Source organism: Triticum urartu, chromosome 4 (assembly GCF_003073215.2).
Source record: "Triticum urartu cultivar G1812 chromosome 4, Tu2.1, whole genome shotgun sequence".
NCBI lineage: Eukaryota > Viridiplantae > Streptophyta > Magnoliopsida > Poales > Poaceae > Triticum > Triticum urartu.
Genome location: NC_053025.1, coordinates 103,176,887 through 103,186,245, shown reverse-complemented (window position 1 = coordinate 103,186,245; position 9,359 = coordinate 103,176,887). Strand labels below are relative to the sequence as shown.

Here is a 9,359-nt window from a genome sequence, read left to right as displayed (position 1 = left end):
CGACGGGTATTGTTATTTTTTGACATTCACAAATGATTTGAGTAGATATGGGTATATCGACTTGATGAAACACAAGTCTGAAACATTTGGAAAGTTCAAAGAATTTCAGAGTGAAGTAGAGAATCATTGTAACAAGAAAATAAAGTTTCTACGATCTGATCGTAGAGGCAAATATTTGAGTTATGAGTTTGTCCTTCATTTAAAACAATGTGGAATTGTTTCACAACTGATGCCACCTAGAACACCACAATGTAATAATGTGTTCAAACTTCGTAACCATACTTTATTGGATATGGTGCGTTCTATGATGTCTCTTACCGATTTACCACTATCATTTTGGGGTTATGCATTAGAGATAGCCGCATTCACGTTAAATAGGGCACCGTCTAAATCTGTTGAGACAACATCGTATGAACTATGGTTTGGCAAGAAACCTAAGCTGTCGTTTCTTAAAGTTTGGGGTTGCGACACTTATGTCAAAAGGCTTCAGCTTGATAAGCACAAACCCAAATCGGATAAATGCGTCTTCATGTGATACCCTAAGAAAACAATTGGGTACACCTTCTACCATAGATCCAAAGGCAGGATCTTTGTTGCCAAGAATGGAACATTTCTAGAGAAGGAGTTTCTCTCGAAAGAAGTGAGTGGATAGAAAGTAGAACTTGATGAGGTAATTGTACCTTCTTTCAATTTGGAAAGTAGCACATCAGAGAAATTCGTTCTCGTGATGCCTACACCAACTAGAGAGGAAGATAATGATGATGATCATGAAACTTTAGACCAAGTTACTACTGGACCTCGTAGGTCGAACAGAGCACGTTCTGCACCAGAGTGGTACGGTAATCCTGTCCTGGAAGTCATGTTACTAGACTATGACGAACCTACAAACTATGAACAAGCTATGACGAGCCCAGATTCCGATGAATGGCTTGAGGCCATGAAATCTGAGATAGGATCCATGTGTGAGAACAAAGTGTTGACTTTGGTGGATTTGCCCGATGATCGGCAAGCCATTGAGAATAAATGGATCTTCAAGAAGAATACAGACGCCGATGGTAATGTCACCATCTATAAAGCTTGACTTGTCGCGAAATGTTTTCGACAAGTTCAAGTGGTTGACTACGATGAGACCTTCTCATCCGTAGCGATGCTTAAGTCAGTCCGAAGCATGTTAGCAGTTACTGCATTTTATAATTATGAAATTTGGCAAATGGACGTCAAAACTGCATTCTTCAATGGATTTCTTAATGAAGAGTTGTATATGATGCAACTAGAAGGTTTTGTCGATACTAAAGGTGCTAACAAAGTGTGCAAGCTCCAGCGATCCATCTATGGACTGGTGCAAGCATCTCGGAGTTGGAATAGACGCTTTGATGAGGTGATCAAAGCATATCATTTTATACAGACTTATGGTGAAGCCCGTATTTACAAGAAAGTGAGTGGGAGCTCTATAGCATTTCTGATATTATATGTGGATGGCATATTGTTGATTGGAAATGATATAGAATTTCTGGATAGCATAAAAGGATATTTGAATAAGAATTTTGCAATGAAAGACCTCTGTGAAGCTGCTTATATATTGGGCATCAAGATCTATAGAGATAGATCGAGACGTTTAATAGGACTTTCACAAAGCACATACCTTGATAAAGTTTTGAAGAAGTTCAAAATGGACCAGTCAAAGAAATGGTTCTTGCCTGTGTTACAAGGTGTGAAGTTCAGTTAGACTCAATGCCCGTCCACTTCAGAAGATAGAGAGAAAATGAAATTCATTCCCTATGCCTCAACTATAGGTTCTATCATGTATGCTATGCTATGTACCAGAACTGATGTGTGCCTTGCCATCAGTTTGGCAGGGAGGTACCAAAGTAATCCAGGAGTGGATCACCGGACAGCGGTCAAGAACATCCCGAAGTACCTGAAAAGGACCAAGGATATGTTTCTCGTTTATGGAGGTGATGAAGAGCTTGTCGTAAATGGTTACATCAATGCTAGCTTCGACACTGATTCAGATGACTCTAATTCACAAACCGGATACATGTTTATATTGAATGGTGGAGCTATTAGTTGGTGCAGTTCCAAGTAGAGCGTCGTGGCGGGATCTACGTGTGAAGCAGAGTACATAGCTGCTTCGGAAGCAACTCATGAAGGAGTCTGGATGAAGGAGTTCATATCCGATCTGGGTGTAATACCCAGTGCATCGGGTCCAATGAAAATATTTTGTGACAACACTGGAGCAATTGCCTTGGTGAAGGAATCTAGGTTTCACAAGAAGACTAAACACATCAAGAGACGCTTAAACTCCATTCGTGGAAAGGTCAAGGATGGAGACAAAGAAGTTTGCAAAGCACATACAGATCTAAATGTAGCAGATCCGTTGACTAAACCTCTTCCGTGTGCAAAACATGATCAACACCAAGATTCCATGGGTGTTAGGTTCATTAGAATGTAATCTAGATTATTGACTCTAGTGCAAGTGGGAGACGGAAGGAAATATGCCCTAGAGGCAATAATAAAGTTGTTATTTTATATTTCCTTCACTACAAGAAATATGTCAACTAGTGACCTTCTGTCAGTGACCCTGGAAGAAATGGTCATAGATCTATGACCATTTCAGACCAATTGGTCAAAAGCTGTTCGGGGGGCTCCAAACCCTAAACCATTGCGACCATTTTGGTTAGAAAGGTCGTAATTTCCTTACATGAAATGGTCATAAAGCAAACAACGCTAGTCCGCTGCCTTATTTCTAGTTATTAACGACCAATATAGATGGTCATAGCCTTGTAAATTGTGGTGGGTTGCTATGACTAGGCGCCACATCATCAGTTTTGCCTATGTGTCATGTCCATGTGGCAATTTTTGCCCTAGGTTGTGAAGCAACCTATATTTCTGTCATTCCCAAAATTCCCAAAAAATCTCATAAATTCTTTGGGTCATATCTTCGTCAAATATGTAAAAACCTTCCTTGCCTAGTTAAAAAATAATTCAAAAATATTCATTTTCCTATTCTGTTCAAAACAACAGTTTGTGAAAGAAGTACCACTTTGGCATGTCCAAATAGTATCCATTTTCTACAGTGCTTTCCTATGCCCAAATAACCACCCTCCATCAAATTCCATCTCAATCCATTCATTATTTTGAGCCGAGCTTCAACATTCGTATTTATTTCCAGTGTGGTAGTTTGCAAAGCAAGTACCACCTAGGCTCCTCCTTTTGAGCTGAAAATTTGTGAAGACAGTCTTCTTAGTAACTGATCATCCTCAGCCAAAACTCACACCCATTAGCCATGTACATTTCCCGTACCGCTAATCAAACACTTGGCTGCTAATTCATGTTTGAGCATTGATCGGTCTCCTCGTGAGAATCTTATGTTGTAATTTTCTTCCTAGCACCTACATGGGGAGTGCCCAACCCACTAGACATGCCTAGGCCACCCAGAACACATGGCAACGCCACGGTCACGCGGTGACCACGCGGCGGGCATGCGAGTTTACGCGCTCTAGAGTTGGGGGCCTCGGCCACCGCCCAAACCTCGACGTATCACCACCAAACCATGTATTTATGATTAAATAGGTACTCATGTAACTATAAATGATTTTTGGAAAAAATAAATAGTAAACTATGAGGCAGCTGTAGTTCAAATTTGACCCGCTTCCTACTGAATCGGCGGGAATTTGTCTTTTTCACCAGAGGTGGATCAAAACTTTTGACACCCAACCATTTTGTCAATTGTGCATTAAATATGGTCTAGTATTTTAGAAAATTGATTTGGTCCAATTTTGCAACAAATATATGGTAGGTCCTTCACACAAAAAACTCATTTCCGGCACTCGGAAAATGGAAAATGTATTTTCCGTGCAAAGAAAATGAAAACTCCCATAGGCAACATTGTTTGGAATTCCAAGATGCACCTTGTGCACAATATGAGATCATTTGAACAAACTATGCCAAGAATGTGGCCATAAGATTGATCATTTGGCTTGAAAGCCATGAATCTTCACGCATGATAGCTCATTTCTGATAACACTTTTTTAAAATAATTGCCGTATTACAAGTTTATTATTTTTTCTGGAAACTTGGTCACATATGATGACACAATGCGGAGGTTTTCCAATTTTTTGATTTTTTTATTCTTTATGCCCGTTTCAAAATGCGGTCAAAATGGCGGGCTTGACCGTTCCTAGCTAGTGGTTGAATCTTGGAAAAAAATTGATGTTTCTCTGATTAAATAGATACTTATGTACCTAGAAATGATTTTTGGAAAAAATAAATATCAAACTATGAGGCAGCTGCAGTTAAAATTTGACCCGCTTCCTGCTGAATCGGCGGGAATTTATCTTTTTCACAAGAGGTGGATCAAAACTTTTGGCACCCAAATTTTTTGTCAATTGTGCATTAAATATGGCCTAGTATTTGGCCTAGTATTTTATAAAAATGATTTGGTCCAATTTTGCAACAAATATATGGTAGGTCCTTCACAAAAAAACCTCATTTCGGGCACTCGAAAAATGGAAAATGAATTCTACGTGCAAAGAAAATGAAAACTCCCTTAGGCAACATTGTTTGGAATTCCAAGATGCACCCTTGTGCATAATATGAGATCATTTGAACAAACTATGCCATGAATGTGGCCATAAGATTGATCATTTGGCTTGAAAGCCATGAATCTTCACGCATGATAGCTCATTTCCGAGAACACTTTTTGAAAACAATTTATGTATTACAAGTTTATTATTTTTCCTGGAAACTTGGTCACATATAATTACACAATGCGAAGGTTTTCCAATTTTTTGATTTTTTTTGAATTTTTTATGCCCGTTTCAAAATGCGGTCAAAATGGCGGAAATGACCGTTCCTAGCTAGTGGTTGAATCTTGGAATTTTTTTGGTGTTTCTATGATTAAATAGATACTTATGTACCTAGAAATGATTTTTGGAAAAAATAAAGAGCAAACTACGAGGCAGCTGCAGTTCAAATTTGACGCGCTTCCTGCTAAATCGGCGGGAATTTGTCTTTTTCACGAGAGGTGCATAAAAGCTTTTGGCACCCAACCATTTTGTCAATTGTGCATTAAATATGGCCTAGTATTTTAAAAAAATTGTTTGGTCCAATTTTGCAACAAATATATGGTAGGTCCTTCACAAAAAACCTCATTTCGGGCACTCGAAAAATGGAAAATGAATTTTCCGTGCAAAGAAAATGAAAACTCCCTTAGGCAACATTGTTTGGAATTCCAAGATGCACCCTTGTGCATATTATGAGATCATTTGAACAAACTATGCCATGAATGGGGCCATAAGATTGAACATTTGGCTTGAAAGCCATGAATCTTCATGCATGATAGCTCATTTCTAAGAACACTTTTTAAAAATAATTTATGTATTACAAGTTTATTATTTTTCCTGGAAACTTGGTCACATATAATTACACAATGCGAAGGTTTTCCAATTTTTTGATTTTTTAATTTTTTATGCCCGTTTCAAAATGCGGTCAAAACGGCGGGAATGACCATTCCTAGCTAGTGGTTGAATCTTGGAATTTTTTTGGTGTTTCTCTAATTAAATAGATACTTATGTACCTAGAAATGATTTTTGGAAAAAATAAAGAGCAAACTTCGAGGTAGCTACAGTTCAAATTTGACCCGCTTCTAGCTGAATCATCGAAAATTTGTCTTTTTCACGAGAGGTGCATAAAAGCTTTTAACACCCAACCATTTTGTCAATTGTGCATTAAATATGACCTAGTATTTTAGAAAATTGATTTGGTCCAATTTTGCAACAATTATTTGGTAGGTCCTTCACAAAAAAACTCATTTTGGGCACTCGGAAAATGGAAAATGATTTTTTCATCCAAAGAAAATGAAAACTTTCTTAGGCAACATTGTTTGCCATTCCAATATGCACCCTTGTGCACAATATGAAATCAGTTGAACAAACTATGAGACAATTATCGTTCAAATTTGCCCCACTTCCTACTGAATGGGTGAAATTTGTTTTTTTATAAGAGGTGGATCAAAAGCTTTTGACATGTAACTACTTGGTCAATTTTACATAAAATGTGGTCTAATATTTTTGAAAAATGAAGTTGTGCTATTTTGGAACAAATATTTGGTAGCTTCTTCACAAAAAACCCTTTTATGCACTCGAAAAATGGAAAATCATTTTTTTCTGCAAAGAAAATGAAAGCCGTTGAACTATGCCATCGTTTGCCATTCTATGATGGACACTTATGAAAAAATGATATCATTTTGACAAACTATGCCATTCTTATGTTTTAAAAAAATCAAAGTTTTAGGTCTAAAATTTTGAGATCCAAGTGCGAGAGAGCCGGCCAATGAGACGCGAGGAACCATTTTCACGCGGATCACCAAATTAGACACAATCTGGGCCATCCATCAGGCACCCATCCAACGGTGGAGCTTCTCCCGAGAATCAAAAACCCTAACCCACCCACCCACCCTCCCCTCGACCCCCCAGATCCCCACCCTCCGCTACCCCCACTCACCCACTTCCCCCCTTCTCCTCGGTCCCACCGCCCTCCTTCTCCCGCAACCCCAAACCCGGTCCCGCCGCCGACCTCCAGTCCCCCAATCCCAGCCCCAGCCCCTCCGGCGACCTCCTCCCCCACTCCTCGACTGCCCCCTGACATCCTCTACTTCATACCCGCCGGCGACCTCCTCCTTCGACTCCACCCTCTCCTTCTCTCCATGCCTAAACCCTAGATAGACGCTATGGCCACCTCGCAGGCTGCGCGTGCAGGTGAGATCTGGTATTGCCCCCTTTCTTCTCCTCCTCCTTCTAGATTTCTTCAGCTTGCTCGAATCTCATTACATTTGTGCGGGTTTGTGCAGGCCATCCAAGACGGCGGGGCCATGTTCGCCTCGTCTGTGGGGACGGAGGCGGCGGCGATTGTCAGGAAGATGGTGAACCTCAACTCCCCTCCTCGGCGGCGCTGCAGCAGCAAGATGGTGAGGGGACGCACCGGCCAGCGCGTGAGGCTCTACGTCCACGGCACCATCCTCGGATACAAGAGGTGAGAAGCTCCCTCCGCCGGCGCGGCTCTGCTCCTTCTCCCTCGCGTGGGTATCTGAATTGCTGGTCTTGGTTGGGCGCGTAGATCCAGGCAGATCCAAGTGAACACCAGGGAGGACGTGGCCTGGTACGGCGGCAAAAGGATGGCATGCGTCTACAAAGCCAAGACCAAGCAACGACACCAACTACCACTGCATCTGGGGCAAGGTCTCCCTCTCCCACAGAAACACTGGCGTCATCCGCGCCAAGTTCACCCCCGCTGAGGCCATGGTGAGTTGTTGGGTCGAACTTCTCCGGTTGTCTGTTTCCGTGGCATGCATAAGATTTAAACAAACTGAATTGAGCTATATACCTTCTGTGATATCTAGTTCTGTGCCACTGTTTATGGAGTTGTGAGACTTGTCATGTGTGTATTAGACCCCGCTTGCTTGTTCAGGGGATATTTAGGGTCAAGATAGTGTCACACATGTGACTGGACTGCAGCAAGTCTGAAACTGCAGACTCTGCTTCATGTTGCTGTTATTTCTTGAAGCCTTGAATAGCTAAACTTGGGCACCACGTACGTCTCCTCCCTGTAATTTGATGTACTGACTTGTGTTGCCTGCTGAGCGCTGACGGTATTAGGTTCATTCTGTTTCATGCCGTTTCATCATATAGCTTACCACTCTATGGGTTTGATTTTCTGCTGATCTACTGTGATAGCTATGGGACTGTGATGTGCCACTTTGATGGTGTTTCCGATACCAGATGAATCGGTGATTCATGTTGATGCTTCGTTTAGATTGAGTCTCCTCGCATGCACTCAACTTATGTTGCCTACTTTACACATCTTGCAGTGTGTAGTGTTAAATTCACTAGCTTGTATGCGTAAATTGCTGAATTTGGTAGTACGAATCCATATAGTTTGTGCATACAGTTCAATCTTATGGGTGTCTCTTCATGTGATGAATGGGTTTCCTCTGTGGGGCCCTGGTAAACTGCAAAACATGTACAACGAGAGTTTGACCAAGTTTAAGAAATCCTTCTTGCACATATAAGGCCTACTAACCTATCCATAGTACAAGTTTAATCATAAGGAACATGTTTCTCCATTAACTTGACCATGGCAACTCAAGTTGTCCCATTGATGAAGCTAATTGTTTCTACTTCTCCATCCTGGAAACCGATTGCATGCTATAGTAGATGAGTCTGGGTGTGTAGTGTTGCTGTTGTGTTACTACTGTTGTGGTTTGTGTTGACTAAAATGGGCTGCTTTGTTTCAGAGGAGTGCCGCTGATCTGATACTGCGGGATCTGCAAAATAACCCCGAGATGTGGCTGCAAGTGGTGCACATCCTGTAGAACTCCCAGAACCTCAACACCGAGTTCTTTGCCCTTCAAGTAAGCTTCTGCTCCAGAATGTTTTAATTTTAGTAGTTTACAAGGTTGTTCTCAACTAAATGAAGGTTGATCGATGTCGTGGCTGCAGCTGATCTTTGATTAGACCATGCATGTTCTGCATTCAGTACAGCCAGCACTCGCCATTAATTACACTATTGTGGTTCACCGGTTATATTAGGAAATGGCGCTGCTAATATTTTTCTTGTCAAACTCATAACCGGTTTTAAGCGGTTAAAATGCCCAGTTGCTTAGTATCCTACTGGGCCATCTTTGTTTGTGTTTCCCTATTTATTTCGTAGTCGACCAGTTCTGTCCTTGCCAAACAAGTATGTTCTGCACCAAGGAAACATTATATCCTGTTTTGTGTAATTGCAATTGACAAACAAATGCACATCAGAGCTAATACTAATGATATTATTGTTCATACCATTTCTCTTCAGCATACGTGCCATTGATACTTGAGTATAAATTAGCTATTTGCTAGATCAAAATCTTTTGTGCATGAATCTGTTCGTATTCTTACAACTGAGATACAACATGATACTATGTGCATAAGTCTGTTTGCATTCCTTGATGTCATTTCTGGCACCAAATTGTAATCATATGACATGTCTCATTCTGAAAATGAATATGTAGAGATGCTTCATGATTTAGTCCCTAGCTGCTTTCTATATATTTTTTATTTTGTTTCTAACTCTTTTGATTTATTGGTAGGTGCCTTCGTTCAGCCTGTACGAACATATCCAGAAATGGTGTTTCCTCTCACTTAAGAAGCTCCAGCCTGAAAGTGAAAGTGAAAAAGTCAGGAGTATAGTTATAGTAGTTATATGTTGAGATAGTATCACATGTAATGGTGAAATGAATTATGTAAAGATTGTGCTCTTAGCCAAAATTGGTATGTGGTTTGAATTTTTTTCATTTCTTTGCTGTTCTGACTGAAATAATTGTG

The 9,359-nt window shown here is 40.6% G+C and overlaps 1 pseudogene; it reads left to right on the top strand.

The window, feature by feature from the left end:
• The first annotated feature begins 6,964 nt into the window (after window positions 1–6,964).
• On the top strand, window positions 6,965–8,371 carry LOC125554636 (annotated as a pseudogene).
• Window positions 8,372–9,359: the final 988 nt, after the last annotated feature.